Source organism: Lynx rufus, unplaced genomic scaffold, assembly GCF_022079265.1.
Source record: "Lynx rufus isolate CCGP_SWC_20201006 ecotype Redwood Valley unplaced genomic scaffold, mLynRuf1.p SCAF_17, whole genome shotgun sequence".
Taxonomy (NCBI): domain Eukaryota; kingdom Metazoa; phylum Chordata; class Mammalia; order Carnivora; family Felidae; genus Lynx; species Lynx rufus.
The window spans coordinates 25,684,488-25,701,457 of record NW_025814831.1 but is presented as its reverse complement, the minus strand read 5'-3'; positions in this window follow the sequence as shown (position 1 = coordinate 25,701,457).

Here is a 16,970-nt window from a genome sequence, read left to right as displayed (position 1 = left end):
CCATACTGTCATACTGAATGGCCATTTCAGGGCAACTGCAAGAGGAATGGCCGAGGTCGCATCATTTTTGTAGATAGAGAAACTAGAATCACAAAGGGACTTCCCTTGTCAGGGAGCTAGAGACTTCACTGAGATGAATCTCAGTTTAGCCTGGTGACTTTTGATTACTCTGAGATCAGAACTTGCATTTCAGACACTGTCCAGCTGCATTTCCCTTGTGAAACCTGTCTTAAATTCTATGTTTATTCAGTTCTTCTGGTTAAAGGCATTTGAGAGCCTTGAAAAACTATCTGGGAGGGCTATAAAGTGTGTGTTTTTTTTCTTTTCCCAGTTTTCTAAAAAAAAAAAAAAAAAAGCCAATGTTTGAATGTTGATCACTGGAATATAGACATACAATTGATTTTTGTATATTTATTACGTAGTTTTCACATGTTATGTAACCTTGGTTATTAGTTTTTGGAGATTCCATTAAATTTCCTACATCAACAACTATATGTTGCATAAAGACAGTTTTACTACTTCCTTTCTAATTTAGAGAAATTTTTAAAATTTCTTTTTCTTGTGTGATTTTATTGGCTAGGACCTCCAGGAAAATGTTGAGAACAGTGCTGAGAAGGGACATCTTTTTCTTATTCCTGATCTTTGCAGGAAAGCTTTCTGTCTTTTACCATTAAGTATGATGTTAGCTGTGGCTCTTTTATAGATGTCCTTTTGTCAGGTTGATGAGATTCCCTCCATTCCTAATTTGCTGAGAGTTTCATTGTTTTTTTTTTTTTTTTTAATTCAGGAATAGATGTTGGATATTACCAAATGCTTCTGTGTGTATTGACATCATATAGTTTTCTCTTTTAGTTTGTTAAATACAATGAATTTCATTGATTTTTGAAAAAAATACTAAATCAGTCCTGCATTCCTAAGGTAAATCCCACATGGTTATATTATCCTTTATCATATTGTTAGATTCAATTTACTAAAATACTGCTCAGGATGTTTCCATTTACATTGGCTGGGGAATATTTGTTTGTAGTTTTTTTTTTTATAACATATTTGTCTGGTTTTGGTGTCTGGATAATGTTCGCCTATTAGAATGAGATGGGAAATTTTCCTTCCTCTTTAATTTTCTGGAAGAGTTTATATATAATGATGAGTATTTTTTCATGTTTGGTACCATTCACCAGTGAAGACACTGGACCTGAATTTTTCATTTTAATAATTTTTTTAATGTTTATTTATTTATTTTGAGAGAGAGAGAGATGGAGAGAGAGAGAGAGAGAGAGGGAATGCGAATGGGGGAGGGACAGAACGAGAAGGAGAGAGAGAATCCCAAGCAGGCTCTGCATCATCAGCGCAGAGCCCTACATGGGGCTTGATCCCATGATCCATGAGATCATGACCTGAGCCAAAATCAAGAGTCAGACACTTAACCAACTAAACCACCCAGGTACCCCGGGACCTGAATTTTTCTTTCTTGGGAGATTTTAAACTACAAATTCCATTTCTTTAATACATATAGGACTATTCACATTACCTATTTCTTCTTGAGCAAGTTTTATCAATTTGTTAGAATCTGTCCATTCTATCTATGTTGTTGAATTTACTAGCAAAAAGTCATTCATAAAATTGACTTATTATTTTAATATGTACAGAAGCTATAGTGGTATCATCTGTATCTTCATTTCTGATATTAGTAATTTGTATCTTCTCTTTTTTTCTAACCTAGCTAGAGGTTTATGAATTTTATAAATTCTTTAAAAGAACCAGCTTCACTCCCCTTTCTTCCTCTTCTTCCCCTTTCTTCTACATCATTGATTTCAATTCTAATGTTTATTACTTCTTTTCTATGTCTACTTTAGGTTTAATTTACTCTAGTTTTTCCAGTTTCTTAAGGCTTAGATCATTGATTAGAATCCTTTATATTGGGGCACCTTGGTGGCTCAGTCCGTTCAGTGTCTGACATTTGATATCAACTCAGGTCATGATCGCAGAGCTGTGATATGGAGCCCTGTGATGGGTTCTGCACTGAGTGTGGAACCTGCTTAAGTCTGTCTGTCTGTCTCTTTCTTCCCTCTGTGCCTCTCCCCCAGTCATGCTCTCTCTCTCTCTCTCTCTCTCTCTCTAAGATAAAAAAAGGGGGTGTCTGGGTATCTCAGTCAGTTGAGTGTCTGACTCTTGATTTTGGCTCAGGTCATGATCTCATAGTTTGAGAGATCAAGCCCCATGTCAGGCTCTACACTGACAGCTAGGAGTCTGCTTGGGATTCTCTCTCTCTTCCCTCTCTGCCACTCCACCGTGTATGTGTGCTCTCTCTCCAAAAAAAACAATAAAAAAGAACTCTTTTTTCTTTTCTAATATATTTCTTTATATTATATTTTTATATTCTTTATATTATATATTTCTAATATATTTCTTTATATTATATTTTTATATTCTTTATATTATATATTTCTAATATATTTCTTTCTAATATAGGTGTTAGTGCTATAAAATTTCCCCCAACTACTGCCTTAGTGCCATCCCACAAACTTTGATATGTTGTATTCTCATTTCCATTCAGTTCCAAATACTATCTAATTTTCCTCTTGATTTCTCTGTTGACCAATAGATGACTTATAAGTGTGTTATTTAGTTTCTAAATATTTGAGTATTTTCCAAAGATCTTTCTCATATTTATTTCTAATTAAATTCCACATGGACAGAGAACATGCTTTGCATGACTTGAATTCTTTTAATTATTGAGGGACTGCTTTATAACACAGGATATAGTTTATCTTGGTAAGTATTCTGTGTGTACTTGAAAAGAATGTATAATCTGTTGAGTAGAGGGTTATCTAAATGTCAGGACAAATTATTTGATAGTGTTCTTCAAATCTTTTATATTTTTACTGATTTTCAATCTACTTGTCCAGTCAGATATTGAGAGAGGGGTACTGAAATCTCTGACTGTAAATGCATCATCTTTGTCTATTCCCCTTGCAGTTCCATCAGTTCTTAATGTATTTTGAAGCTCTGTAATTAGGTGTATAAGCGTTTAGGATATATCTTCTTTTTATTTTATTTTATTTTATTTTATTTTATTTTATTTTATTTTATTTTATTTATTTTATTTTATTTTTTTAAATTTACCTCCAAATTAGTTAGCATATAGTGCAGCAATGATTTTGGGAGTAGATTCTTTAGAGTCCCTTACCCAGTTAGCCCATCCCCCCTCCCACAACCCCTCCAGTAACCTTCAGTTTGTTCTCCATATTTATGAGTCTCTTCTGTTTTGTCCCCCTCCCTGTTTTTATATTATTTTTGCTTCCCTTCCCTTATGTTCATCTGTGTTGTCTCTTAAAGTCCTCATATGATTTATGTCTTCCTCTGATTGACTAATTTCACTTAGCATAATACCCTCCAGTTCCATCCACATAGTTGCAAATGGCAAGATTTCATTCTTTTTGATTGCCGAGTAATACTCCATTATATGTATATACACCTCATCTTCTTTATCCATTCATCCATCGATGGACATTTGGGCTCTTTCCATACTTTGGCTATTGTTGATAGTGCTGCATAAACATGGGGGTGCATGTGTCCCTTCAAAACAGCACACCTGTATCCCTTGGATAAATGTCTAGCAGTGCAATTGCTGGGTTGTAGGGTAGTTCTATTTTAGTTTTTTGAGGAACCTCCATGCCGTTTTCCAGAGTGGCTGCACCAGCCTGCATTCCCACCAACAATGCAAAAAGGAATATATCTTCTTTTTAAAAAAATTTTAAAAAATGTTATTTTGTTTTTGAGAGAGAGACAGAGTGTTAGTGGGGGTGGGGCAGAGAGAGAGGGAGACACAGAATCTGAAGCAGGCTCCAGGCTCTGAGCTGTCAGCACAGAGCCCAGCACGGGGCTTCAACACGTGAACTGTGAGATCATGACCTGAGCTGAAGTTGGATGCTCAACTGACTGAGCCACCCAGGTGCCCCTAGGATTATATCATCTTGACAAAACAACTCCTTTAACATTATGAAATGATCTTTTTTTTATTCCTAGTAATATTGTTTACTCAAAAATATACCTTGTCTGATATTAATATAGCCATTCAAACTTTTTTTGTTAGTGTTAACATACCATTTTTCCATCCTTTTATATTTAACTTATCTGTTTGTTTGTTTGTTTATTGAGAGGGCGAGCAGGAGAGAGGGAAAGAGATAGAGAGAGAGAGAGAGAGAGAGAGGGAGAGGGAGAGAATGAGAATATCCCAAGCAGTCTCCACAGCTTGATGCAGGGCTTGATCCCATGACCCTGGGATTATGACCTGAGCCAAAATCAAGACTTGGATGCTCTTGAGCCACTGACTCAAGCCACCCAGGCACCCCTGTGTCTTTATATTTAAAACACATTTCTTATAGACAGAATATAGTTGGGTCTTGATTTGTTAACCAATCTTACAATCTCTGAATTTTTTAAAAATGGTGTTTAGACCAATTTTATTTATTTATTTATTTATTTATTTATTTATTTATTTACCAGTTATATTTAATGTGATTATTGTTTTGGGATGCATCTAGGTTATTTGAAAACAGTGTGATCCTTTCAAGTTTTGATTTTAAGATTTATTACACAGAACCTGAGGAATGATTAGTCTAGGGCAAATTATTTTCCACTGCTGAGGGAAGACCCTTCTGAATATTCTGTTCAATGCCTGATAAATTTCATTTTTTTCTAGTCTGGCTGGTAGGAACAAGCACTATTGTGAGCCCCAAGTGGATATTGGGTGCTCTTTCCTCTAATCATTTTGGGTGATTCTTTCTTCAGCCCTTGTTATTTTCTTGACTTGCGTGAAAACTTGAGGAGGATGCTTTGTAGATCTTTGGAGTTTTCTCTCTAAGGTTCTCTCCTTCATGGTAATTTGACTTTCAAGTGGTAGTTGCCTTAGGACTCTCAACTGTCTACTCAGCTCAGGGAGTCTGTTGGTTTCCATCGTGGTCTGGAGAGTCTCTCAAGGCAGGAAAGCAGGATAATCTTAGGGCTTACCTCATTTATTTCCTGACTTTCAGGTATCACTGTCTCTCATGGTCTGATGTCCAGTGTCTTAAAAACCATTTTTTTAAAAATATGCATTTTGATTTTTTGGTTGTTTCAGGCAGGATGGCAAATCTCCCTGTTATTCCATATTGGAATAGAAGCCTTGAGTAATGGTCTTCCTTCCTTCTTCCCCCACTTCCTTCCTCCCTTCCTCCCTTCCTTCCTTCCTTCCTTCCTTCCTTCCTTCCTTCCTTCCTTCCTTCCTTCCTTCTCTTTTTAATTACTTTTGAAGGTCCTTAGAGAGGATTTGTGTTCTCAAGTTGCCATGGTCCCTGCCATTTTCTGTATTCTATTTCATTACTTTGACTCACTTCTTTCATCTGTGTTACTTCTTGGTTCTCCTAGCTGTTTTAAATTACAACACCTGAAAAACACGGGACATAGAATAGATGACTTTGGTGATGGTGGGTGTGGTAGGGGGTAGGCAGTGTGTTCCTTGAGTGGGGATAGCAATATGACATTCTGATCTTTGTATTCCTAGTGCCTGGTACACATATGGTTTTTTTTGAAGGAAGAAAGGAAAGATCAGAAAAGACTGAATTATTACTTGGCTGGGTGATTTATGGACTTTTAAGTAAATAATTTCTAAAGGTCCTCCGAAATGTTTGTAGTGATTTATACTTCCACAAACTCTGTGTGAGACCTCACACATTTGAAAATATTGGTGGGTGTCTTTCTGAGTCTTTTTTCCTTCAAATTACCCTTCAGCTCTGCACAGGGTAGTGTCACCAATGCTGAAGGTTTATTGCCAAATCCCTGAGACCCACCCTGAGTTTAATGTAGTTCTTAGGCATGATGCCTTCCTGTGTTTCTGCCTGAAGATATTCTCAGGCCTCAGATGTACACTGTCTACTCACATAAGATGGAAATGCTGGCAGAAAAATACCCTAGAGTGTCCTTTAACCAATGAGGAATGGCAGTTGGTGGATCAATATACCAGCTTCCTCCCCCACTGGGGCATCAGTTCTGCTGTGTGTTCTACACAGTTTCTCAAAGGGTTCCCAGGTGGGATTTGAGCTCCACTTTTCCCCACAGCAGTGACCTGTTCATTGACACACCTTTACCTGATTTCTCCCTTTTTTGTTTTATTTCTTCATGCCCTTGCTGTGCGTCCTGGGATTATCTCCCAAATAAAAGACCTGTATCTGAATTCCTGTCTCCAGGCCTACTTTGGTGGGGAATCTAAACTAAGGCAGGTGGTTTTGTAAGGAACATTCCTGCAACTCAATGCATCCCTGTCCTCACTCCCTGCCCCCAATACAAACAGCTTTGTGTGATAGGGGAGGTGGCAGGAGAAGGTGGTTGGCTGGCAGGGAGTCTTGGTTGCCAGTGGGCCCATACTCATGGTGGTCATGTTGACATTCTTACTGTGTTTCTAAAGATGGGTAGCTTGGAGGAGCCCCAGCTGGGCCCTCAGTCCTGAGGGAGCCTTGCTATGTTCAGATACACAAGTGCTGACACAGGAGGCTGCAGGAAAGAGGAGATGGAGGCAAGCCTGTCTTGCCATGGGTTCTGATGATTTCATTTTCTGCTTAAAACAGGTTCTTTTTTTTTTAATTTTTTTTTAATTTTTAAAAATTTTTTTTTCAATGTTTTTATTTATTTTTGGGACAGAGAGAGACAGAGCATGAACGGGGGAGGGGCAGAGAGAGAGGGAGACACAGAATCGGAAACAGGCTCCAGGCTCTGAGCCATCAGCCCAGAGCCCGACGCGGGGCTCGAACTCACGGACCGCGAGATCGTGACCTGGCTGAAGTCGGACGCCTAACCGACTGCGCCACCCAGGCGCCCCTAAAACAGGTTCTTGTAAGTGATGAATCACTGAATTCTACTCCTGAAACCATTATTATACTATATGTTAACTAACTTGGATTAAAGAAAAAAAACTTCTCTTTGGGGCACCTGGGTGGCTCAGTTGGTTGAGTATCCAGTCTCCCACTCTTGATTTCAGCTCAGGTCATGATCTAATGGTTTGGTTTGTGAGATCAAGGCCCACCTGGGGCTCTGCACTGATGGCGTGGAGACTGCTTGGGATTCTCTCTCTCTCCATCTCTCTCTGCCCCTCCCCCACTCTCTCTCTCTGTCTCTCTCAAAATAAATAAACTTTAAAAAACAAGATTCTTATTTGTAGGGCATCATTAAGTAGAGCTATAGTAGGTCCTTTTGTGTGTGCATCTATATGGATATATACAGGTACTCTGTGAGCTCTTTGAGGTAGGATGTATGTCTTAATAATACTTTTTGGAATACTTTGTTATTTATTTATTTATTTATTTATTTATTTATTTATTTATTTATTTTTTAACGTTTATTTATTTTTAAGACAGAGAGAGACAGAGCATGAATGGGGGAGGGTCAGAGAGAGGGAGACACAGAATCTGAAACAGGCTCCAGGCTCTGAGCTGTCAGCACAGAGCCCGACGTGGGGCTCGAACTCACGGGCCATGAGATCATGACCTGAGCCGAAGTTGGCCGCTTAACCAACTGAGCCACCCAGGCGCCCCTTATTTAATTTTTTTTAAAATTTTTAAATATGTAGTATATTTATGTGGTTCAAAATCTTCTAGCTCCTACCTTCAACCTGGACATCCACTGAGATTCAACTTCAGCCCCACTGTAGGCACTGCTGTCATTAGTTTTTTAGAGAAGCCTCCAGAATTTCTTTATGCTTATGCAAACAAATGTGAATAAAGATTCTTATGCCTGCTTCATAATCATGTTTGTTATATACTACCTCATTTTATGCTTATTTCTTCTTGTGATATAGCTTAGATCCAGATAATTTGATGTCTGTGAATAGAAAGCATCACCATTCTTTAATAACTTCATAGAATCCCATGGTTTGGGTGTACCATAATTTATTTAGCCAAACCTTATCATGATTTGGGTTGTTTTTGATCTTTGATATTACTGCAACATTGCCTCAGGAAATAACCTTGTGTATATGTAATTTTGCATATATGTAAGCATATTTATAGAATAAATTTCCAGAAATGGAATTGCAGAAACATAGGGTTCATTCATTCATTTATAATTTTGATCCAGTTTATTCACTTATCCTCCACTGGGGTTGTAGGAGTTTATATTCCCACCAGGAAGTAAGAGAGTGCTTGTTTTTCTATGGCTTCATCAACAAAGTATATGGTCAAACTGTTGGAGTTTTGCCTGTCTGATGGTGAAGAATGGCATTGTAGTGTGTTTTAATTTGCATTTCTCTTATTATAATGGTGATTGAACATCTTTTTATATGTCCAGGAGTCATTGTATTTTCTGTTAACTCTAATATTTTCCCATTTTTCAGTGGACTTTATTGTTACCAATTCTGGTAGTTCTTTCTTACAGACTCTGATAGTTCTTTATATATTGGGAAGATAAGCTCTTTATCTGTGACACAAGTGGAAAATGTTATTATGTTTTTGCTGTTTATTGTCTTTTGGCTTACCTTATAAGGTTTGCTTTTTGCCATGATATTTTTATTAAAAAATTTTTAATGTAATAATATGTATCAACTTAAAAACATGCCTTATAGATTTTCAAGCATAGTTAGAAAAGACATCTTCCATTCTACTTGGTATTCTTAGCTTAGTGCTAGGAGCAATTTAGAATGCTGTAATTAATAGGTCACCAAGGCCCTTCTGCAAGTGCCTTTGTTCTAAAGTCTCTGCATTCCCTCCTCCCCCAGCCATTTAGCCAGTTTCATCAGGTGAATAACAGTAATTTATACCCAGGTGTGACTAACTGGTAGACTTAACTTTCCCCAAAGTTAATTCTGTTTAACTAAGGAGTTAAAGTCAAGTCAATGATGTTCAAATTGCTAGATGGTTAAGAAATGGGAAAGAGGTCAAAGATGCTGTAATGAGTTGGAATGATGGCTCTTCTGTACTTCAGGCTTCTATTCCCTCATTCCAGTAGTCTACAATCTCAAGAAAGACTCAATTTGGAGGGGAAATGACTCTTCCGCCTTGGGTTCCATTTTTAAGCAATAGTAGCTCTGATGCTTATATGACCTGGTATCTGGTTGGAAGGTAGAAGGACTGGGCAGCATTGGCCAAATGTTGATTAAACTGAATTTGCCTTTTGTACCTACTGCTGCCTGCTTCGCTTCTTCCCTCCCCCCTCCCCCCCTCCCATCTTGTCCCCTAGACTCAGGGGCCCAGTGGAGGTTACTGGATAGGAGGGGGCTGGACAGTAAGGCAGTCTTGTAGAATTCTACTCAAGAAGAGAGTTCTATATTCTTCTGGGCTCAAAGTCTGTCACTAATTGGCTATGTGATTATATGTAAGTTCCTTGATCTTTCTGCTTTCAGTTTTGTCAGTTATTGATCAAGAGGGAATTTATTGTTAAAGACCTTAAATTTTTAGGCTTGAAAACCAGGTGGTTCAGGTATTTGGGATTTCTTGGTTGATGGTGGGTGGGAAGGAAGTTAGAAGCCCTCTCAGATGCTTCATGTTTTGTCCTAAAACCTTCATCTCGATGACCAGTGACTTACGGAGCTTGATCAGTCTCTGCCTCTGCCCTTGCTCCCTGTCCCCTCTGCCACCCCAGCTCTGCCCAGCCCCAGTGGAACCAGATAGTTACTGATTAAATGAATAGTTTATACAGTTCATTGCATTTATTAATTTGTAATTTCACTGGGCTGTAAGTAGTGACTGATAGCCAATAGATAGTCAATTCTATTAGGGTATTTTGTACTTGAACATTTAAAAAAATTCATTTAAAGAACTGAAATGAGGGCATATAGGTGGCTCAGTTGGTTGAGCATCTGACTTTGGCTCTGGTCGTGATCGCACAGTTTGTGAGTTCAAGCCCCACGTCAAGTTCACTGCTGTTAGCACAGAGCCTGCTTTGGATCCTCTGTCCCCCTCTCTTTGCCCCTCCCCCATGTGTGCTCTCTCAAAAATAAATAAAACATTAAAAAAAATAACTAAAATGATTTTGTTGGGTATTGGCTACTGGTCTCTGTCCCTCTCGTACCCCCACTTCCTGCCCCAAGAGATTAAGTGCTGCTGTTACTATGGCTTCGAGCTACAAGATGTTTTTCAGAATATAAATAAAGCATATTATAAGTCTGTCTATTTTATTGGTATGTTTGCCCTTGAGCTCCTGGGAATCCATGAGGACAAAGAGTTTCTGTGGTTCTCTGTGACTGTGAGGGCCACTTCTCAGCACTGGCTGTAAGCACTTTGACAAAATGACTGTGTAGAAGTGGGGGACTGAAATTAGGTTTTGCCTGCTCTCTCTCTCTAGCCTTGTTTGTGTGAGACATTTGCAAAGTTAGGATTAGGAAGAGATTTCTGAAAGAGATAGGATTTCCTAGATTTTGAGCCAACCTTCATTGAACTCATTCTATGTACAAAGGAAGGATTCAGTCCTGTGGGAGATAGCCCTCTTCAAGTTTTTGCAGCACTAGGGTTCTTTTCCTGGAATATCCACTCCCCCCTCCCCCGCCTTGCCTGGCTCCCTGCCTGAGGCCCCACTGTCTAAGACAGACCCTGCTGTTGGGTCTGCCTCCAAATCTTAGACCTGAGAGAAGAGTGCCCTCGTGGCCCCTCTCTTTCTGACTCGGAGAGGAGAGAGGAGGAGAAGAACCTAAAAAGGCAGACATATGCCTAAGTGATAATAGGTCCCCCAAAATAGGTCCCTTTCTGGACAGAAACAGAATTATTGCCACAAGGATGGCATATGGCTGTCATTTCGGTGGCTGAAAACTTACAAATCATGCTGGGAATGGGACCTTGAAAGTACATCCCGCTGGGATAAGCAGAGTTAAACAATATTGAACAATATTGAAACAGGGTTTTGCAGAGACTTTGCTAGCAAGTGTAGTGTTCATGTAAACCATGCAGTAATTCTCAAGCTTTTGTGACCTTGACCATAAAATCATTTTTTTTTTTTAATTTTTTTTTTCAACGTTTATTTATTTTTGGGACAGAGAGAGACAGAGCATGAACGGGGGAGGGGCAGAGAGAGAGGGAGACACAGAATCAGAAACAGGCTCCAGGCTCTGAGCCATCAGCCCAGAGCCCGATGCGGGGCTCGAACTCCCGGACCGCGAGATCGTGACCTGGCTGAAGTCGGACGCTTAACCGACTGCGCCACCCAGGCGCCCCTAAATCATTTTTTTTTTAAAGGATCATCACAAGGGGTTTATATTCTACAAGCCACATTCTGGAAGCATTAATCTTGCCCAGTTGGAAGATTTATGAATTAATTGTAGAGTCACAGTTTCCTAACCCATGGGTTTTCTACTTCATCCTTGCTACTCAAAGTGTGGTCTGTGGGCCAACAGCATGGGCATCACCTGGGAGCTTGTTAGAGATGCAGAATCTGTAGACCTACGAAATCAGAATTTGCATGTTAACAAGATCCCAGGTGATTGGTGTGCACGCTGAAGACTGGGATGCCTTGCCCCACTGCCTGCTGCTGCCTCAATGCTTCAAAGCCATCCATGACTTGATTCAGATATGAGAGCCTCAGGTCAGTGGCAATAGTTGTTTTATGTTGGATTTGGATAGGGAAGATATTTGGGCCTTCTGGTCCAATTGGGATGTCCTCTTCTTGGCTTTCAGGTGGCTTACCACGGGGGCAGAGGCCAGCTGTATAAGACAATTCAGAGGTAACAGAAAAAATAGACCTTGGGGAAAACATAAAGAGATTTTGATAAACCCAGAAGGAAAACGTTCCTGGGTGGGGAAGCATGGACAAAATGAAAAGGAATTTTAGGCAGATTCATGCCGCGGGCTGCGATGTGTTGTTAGGGGCTGGTGGTAGAATGATGCTCCAAACCCTGCCATCCCCATCCCCTATGATAAGAGGCTGGGAGAGGAGCTCAAAAGATATCTTTTTTTTTCTCAGCTGAATGTGAGGAGTCTCTGCCAGATCAGATGTTCAACTTTAAAACAAATGGAGGAAAAACGATCAAATGCAGTCAACTAGAAAAATCCACTTTTCCTATTTCATAAAAAGCAAGAGCCCATATGATAATCCCTCCCTTGGCACATGTTAGAGATTTCTTTATCGTTTCTGTGCTTGCGGCCAATTCTGCCACACCCAGCTGGGAGCCTGGGTTACAGTGACTTCATCTGCACTGGGTCAGCATGCCAGTTCCAAGCCAGTGGGCCTAGAGCTGAATTCTAGCAGTGTTTTTAGGGAGAAGGGCATGTTTGCCTGTGAATGAGAGGAGGCGAAAGGGAGAAGGGAGAGCACAGGACAAATGGCCCCTTCCCTCTGCAGGCACAGGGGAGTGCACTTCCCAGTGTGGAGGGCTGTTGGGTCTGTCTCCCTCCTAAGCCAGCACTGAGAGTTCCTTCAGTGCCAGGATCAGGGCTTCCCTGCTATGCCCCAGACATGAGCACAATGCTTGGTATTTACCCTAGAGATGCTCAATAAATATTTGTTGAATAAACTGACAAAATCAGAACCATTGAGGTAATAGAAAGCTCACGAGAAACACAGTTTGGAGGTCTGGGCTCTAGGATTAGACATCACCCCATTCTAGCTGTGTGGACTTGGACAAAAGCTCTTCATCTCTCCGAACCATAGTTTATGAAGTAGCAATTATGGTGTTCATATTGAGGGTTGGGGAGGATTACATGAGAACCCACGTGAGCCATGCATAATGTGAAAGTGGTTCCTTACTCCCTGTAGGTGGTAATGCCCACAGCTCCCGAATTTCAGGTATACTGGAAGAAAATCAAACCCATGTGAAGAATAAAATGTCTTCACGTTTTATTCAAGGGGGCTTAGACTTGAGTGCTCTGTAGGAACTGAGTTGAGAGCTCAGAGTTGGGTATGGATGACCTTGGAGTTAACTTTGACCCTTCTTCCCTGCATGCTTCACATCCAGTCCTCTGGCCTCTCCTGATCTAGCCACTCCTTACATCTGTTGCCATCACCCTGATCCCAGCCCTCATTGTTTCACCTGGGTTCCCGTGAGAACCTCCTCACTGGCCTCCCTGCTTCCTTCTTTAGACCATCAAGTCTCTTTTCAATTTAGCCAGAATGATGCTGATCAAACATAAATCTCTTCATGTCACTCCTCTGCCCAGAAACCTTCAGTGGTTCCCCCATCTTGCTTGGAATAAAAGCCAAAATTCCCACAGTGGCCTCAGATCTCCCCAACCCTTGATCTCTCTGGCCTACTCTACATCTTCTTGATCACTCAGCCCCAGCCTTGGTAGTTTCCAATTGCCTCAGGCATGTTTAAGCCTCAGGGCCTTTGCACTTGCTGTTTTCTATGCTTGAATTCCCCCACCCCCATTGTTCTCCAACCTTCTCCTTACCTTTGTTTATTGTCAGATAAGGTCTTTTCTGACTTTCCTATTGAAAATCAAACACAATTCCCATCTCCTGCATGGCACTCTGTGGCCCTCTTTCATACTTTATTTCTCTCCACTTATGGCTATGTAGCATATTTTATATTTTACCTATTTGTTTTCTCCACTAGGGTATTAAGCCCTGTGAGTGTTTTATTCATTGCTGTATCGGCAGCTCCCGGTACACTGCCTGCACTATAGTATAAATGTTTGTTGAATGAATGAATTATTCAGGCTTTGCCCTTATATAATCTTGTTATAAGGCTTGGGTCAGCAGTGTGGAGAACAAAGGGCTCAGGCTTATTTGGGGGGACAATACAGATCTTGTCCTGAATCAGGCAGCCCCTTTAAGATGTTATAAAGTAGTTACTGGTGTGTGTTTAGTCGATTTGTCTCAAGGGCTCCTGGGTGAGGAATGTGCCATTGGGCAGAATTTATTACAATGCCGTAGCAACTACTGCCCGAGTTTCTGTTTTCTGAAAACTTGTTCATTTGCCTTATTTCCCTCTTACTCTCCATTATGGCAGTCTCTTCCTTTATTCCTTCCTTCTGCACTTTCTTTATTCATCATTTACTGAGCACTCTATATACTGGTCCTATCACCCAATAACCAGCCTCTTGGCCTGGGAACTGAAACAGGTGCCTACTTTGGTTTTCAAAGCACTGACCCTGCAAGCCCCTGGGTTTCTGCTCTTCCCAGCACCAGAGGCACTGAGCTCCACCCACAAGTCTGGGGATCCACATATTGATTTCCCAGAAACCTTTGCTTGGGAGTCTTTGCTTGGTATCAGCACTCAGCAGGGACCTTGTCTCACGTTCCTGGGCTCTCTTGACACAGCTTGTAGTTACAGATGTGGACATGCCATGGATTTGGATTTGAGTCCTTACTTTGCTTACTAGTTCTGTGTCTTGAGCAAATTACCTTTCCTCTCTGAGCTGCTCTGAGCCTCAGTGTGTCATCTTATCTAAAATGAGGGCAATATAACGTACTTCATGGGGTTGCTAGGAGGACTGAATGAGATCATGTAGCTTTAGCATGTAATATAGAGCCTGGCATGCAGGAGGCACTTACTGAATTGTAACTTCTATTATTGCCATTATTATGTTCTTGTCACTGATACAATCAACTCCCTGGTTTACCTTTCCAACTAGACATCCCTCAAGTGTGTGTGTGTGTGTGTGTGTGTGTGTGTGTGTGTGTAGATAGATAGGTATGAAGGCATTTACAAGTTGTTATTATAAACTCATCAAGAAATAAATAGGAGATTTATAGCTTCAGGGCAATTAATTCTGCAGCTTTGCCCAGTATTCTCAGTTCCAAGAACAAATACACCCCCATAATGGATTAGAATCTTTAGGTATTTGGAATATCAAATAGTCCCTTGGGTTCCCTGTTGTGTTATGATAAAACAATAGCAGTTTAAAATGCAGCCCACAGACAGCCCTCTGGATGGGGTCAGCTCTCTTGCTTTTGGCCTGTGATGTCCTTCAAAGAAGTTAGTGAAACAGATATTCTTAACCTCATAATGTCACAGTAAGAGAAGACAGAATCTAAATGCTGGGGCTGACCTTGACAATGGTGGTACTAAAAGGTTTTTAAGTTAGATGGGAAATAGCCACTCCTTTCCTCACCTGGCAAACTGTCATGTAACTAGCAAGATCTAGATCTAACGGTTGACTTTCCTAAGCAGAAAAAATTACTCCATCCTGTGTCCTCTGTAGCCCTAGGCTCATGCCTCTCTTTGTAAGGTCTCACCTAATGTTATAATCTTGTTTCCTTGTGTTCCCCCAGTGTCCCTCTGCAAGGCAGGGAGATCCTTGAGGACAGGGATGAGATCTAGGTAACTTTGCATCCCAGAGCCCAACACAGGGTCCGGTGTTGAGCTGCCAGGAGCAGGTGAAACCAGTGCTGACTGACTTCCTACCAGGTCCTTGGTCACTGGGCATGTGGTTTGGTACTTAATCCTCAGCACAGTCCTCCTGGGGAGCTGTCCTCTTCTACACAGAAGTAAAGGAAGTCTGAGGTTCTACAACTGGCTTATTACTTCATGAAGTGGCGGAGCTGGCATTCAAACTCAGTTCTGACTCCAGAGCCTGAGCTTGCTTCCTTTCTCTATTCGTTTCCCTCCTGCAGAGTAGAATGGTCAAGAGAACTGACTCTGGAGCCACACTGCTTGGCTTCAAATCTTCACCCCCTCATTTACAAGCCGTGAGACTTCGGGCATGTAATTTAGCTTCTCTCATTTTCATCATCTGTAAAGTTGAATAACAGTAATATTTCCCCATAGGATTGTGGTGTGGAGTAAATGAGATAATATGAACAAAGACCTTAGAACAGTGTCTGGTCATATGTAAATATTTGCTATTACCATGATAATTTTTCTTCATTCCCAAGTCATACACATGTGCTTTTCACAATTGCTGTTCTTTCCATATGCCTCTGGTTTGGAATGTTCTTTCTGCCTCTGGTTTGGAATGAATGAATTAGGCTGATGGTTGAGTGTTTCTGGCAGGTACCTGGGCTTTCCTTCCAGGTGGATTCCCCCAGGGAGCTTTGGGTGCATGCTCATGTGCTATTTTTTAAAATAAAAAAAATGTTTATTTGTTTTTGAGAGAGAGAGAGAGGAGAGAGAAAGAGTGTGATCTGGTGGGGGGGGGGGCAGAGAGGGAGGGAGACACAGAATCTGAAGCAGCTTGAGGCTCTGAGCTCTCAGTACAGAGACTGACATGGGGCTTGAACTCACAGAGTGTGAGATTATAACCTAAGCAGAAGTCGGATATGTAACCAACTGAGCCACCCAGGTGCCCCATCGTATACTATTTTATTTGGTGCCTTTTGTCTGTCCTGGTTTCAGAGAGTTGTTGATATTCATTACCTCTCTTCTAAGAAGTCATGGCTGAGTATGAGAACATGGCTTAACATATGCTCCAATGTGCTTCTGTAAAAACATGCCCCTGAATTGAAGTTGACCTCTAAATGGACACCTTGCCCTTTGCAGTATAGCAAGAGGCAGTAGAGTGTTGTGGTCCCAAGCAAGGACACTGGAACAAACTGCCTGAGTTTGAATCCCGACTCTGCCACTTGGTAGCCATGTGACCTTGGGCAAGTTATTTAATCTGAGTCTTGGTTATCTCATCTGTAAAATGGAGCTATCAATAGTAATATACCTTATTGTTGTAAGGATTAAACACATTAATGCCTATAAAATGCTAAATGAGTGCCTGGTATATTTTAAGTACTCAGTTGGCTTTGGTTGTTATCATCATTGTTGTTGTTCTTTCTTGTGCAGAACCTGGTAAACTTCCTGCATGGACAAGCAGAGAAAAAACTACCTAGAGGTCAGGGCTTTTTGCAAATGAGAGAGACAGTGGGTGGAATGCTGCATATGTAATTTCTTCTCTCTCCTTCACTGACCTGATAAGTTCCTCCTCTTGAAGGGAGCGGCAGGGGAGAAAGAGGCCTGAGGATTTCTTCTGCTTTATGGCTATGTAATGCCTTGGGCCAGGGTTCTTCAACAGTTACCTCGGATGTGTTCAGTCTCTGCTCTCATGGAGCTTATGTGAAATGCAAAGTTACACTTACCACACGTTATT